This window comes from Clytia hemisphaerica, unplaced genomic scaffold (assembly GCF_902728285.1).
Source record: "Clytia hemisphaerica strain Z4C2 unplaced genomic scaffold, Clytia hemisphaerica genome assembly, whole genome shotgun sequence".
NCBI classification, from domain to species: Eukaryota; Metazoa; Cnidaria; class Hydrozoa; order Leptothecata; family Clytiidae; genus Clytia; species Clytia hemisphaerica.
This window is the reverse complement of record NW_027104543.1, coordinates 155193-157220: the sequence shown is the minus strand read 5'-3', so window position 1 is coordinate 157220 and position 2028 is coordinate 155193.

Genomic DNA, 2028 nt, shown 5'->3' with positions numbered 1-2028 from the left:
AATGAAAAGCATTGTTTTCATTAGCAAAGTTATAAGAAATTCCTTCTGTAAGATTATAAATAGCTCTTTTTCATTTGAAATACCGCGCTACACCGCGGGGTGCCTCACTTTCTAACTAATATTTTCAGATAGCAAGTCGGTATGTCTGATTTTGGAAAAAATTTCAAGTCAATTGAAACAATATTTGTCAAAATATTTACATCCGAAATTTTTAAAGAGAAAACATGAAAGCTTCTCAAATTCATAACACACGCTGATAAAATTAGATTTCAATTACAAAGAAGCTTTTGGGGTATCTTTTGCAAATATTATTTTGATGAAAAGCGGGAACATCATAGCAAAATATATGCAAACGTACTGCATGAATACTTTGTCTGCTTCATTTTTCTTATAAAAACATAACACTTAAGGGGACAGAGATGGATTTCTATTATGAACAGTTTACAATAGAAAAGACAAAGGAGCAATCCGCTAAGGAATTCTCGTCCTTCATCCAGCTACGCTATAACATATCCCTGGATAAACCAATTATCACATAATACCTCGTGCAATAGGGGTTTATTTTTATCGTTCTTCTATTTTTGCTGTTATTATCACTCGCCTAAAGGCCCTAAAGGCTCGTGAAAATAAGGAGCAAAAAATAAAAGAATTCGAAAAATAAATCCCATATAGCACTCTGTACTATGCGATAACTAATACATATCCTGCTAAAGGGATGCTGTTATTTTTTTATTATAATGAGCTGGCTGAATTGTAAATACTTTTTGTACAGATGCAAAATTTATGACTGATTTAATTTTTTGATGTTTTTATGAATATTTTGTAAATTTTTTTAACAGATCATTATAGTAACCCTTTGTATAATATAAGTATGCAGATTCATGATTGATTTAAAATCCTATTAAAATTTCCTTGAAATTAAAAGGTTTTCTGGGATTGTAAGAGCAGCACAATAGAGATTTTTGAGAAAGGAGCTGCTTTATCAGGTCCTAAAAAGGTAAAAAGAAAGACAAGAAAATTTGAAAAATTCTTTTGTTTTAAGATATATAATGCTTTAACCCTTTCTGTCCCATATGTCAATTTCTATATATAGGAGGCCTTTTTGGTCTAACTCGTAGAAGTTGGATTATGATTCATGGTCAAGCAAAAAAAGTTCAAAAGTGAGTCTTTCCAGCTAGATTTCAAGCCAAAAAGTCAAAAAAATGCAAAAATTTGACAAAAACCACTTTTTTGAGATTTTGACCGTTTTTTGACCATTTTTGGTCAACGAGTGATCCAAAAAACCTCCAAATTTGGCCCTGTTTTACTTTATTCTTTTAATTGATTTGAAGTTTTCCCACTGGGTACCTTTCCATCATTCAGTCAGCGGACTAAAAATTTTTGTTTTCTAAAACACCGAATTTCGTTTTTTTGGAGAAATTCCCATTTAAAAGCGATTACCCCTGTATTCATGATATTCATGACGTAATCTTTTATACGGAAGCACCCGAGATAACCCGGAACTAGTGGCAAAATAGGTAGTGATGATTCAAATTAAACTTTTACCATTTTGATTCATTTAAACTGATATTGTTATATTGGTATTTTACAGACCAGAATCCATTAATAAATGGCTATAGTTTAATGTATCGTTACAAAATCAAACTCCCAACCTATTTTAGATGATATATCATGATTTGAAAGTGCTATGAACTTGTTTTATTGTCTTTGCGATTGTCTTATTACATCAACTTTCAGGTAGGTCCATTCAACATGTAGCTTCAAGCTTGTTTTCTTGGTAATGCGCCATGGCGACAGGGGCTATTGGGATTCCCGAGTTATTTTTCCGAGTTATTTTGCATGTGACGTGGTTTTTTTTCGTGCCTTTAACTTTTTCGAGTTATTTGGTATTTTCTAACTCGGGTGTTTTTCATGCCTTTAGCTTTTCGAGTTATTTGTAATTTGGTATCTTCTAACTCGCAATCATGGACAAAAGGTTGTAGACAAATGAAATTTCAGTGAAAAATGATGAGAAATAGAGCATAATGA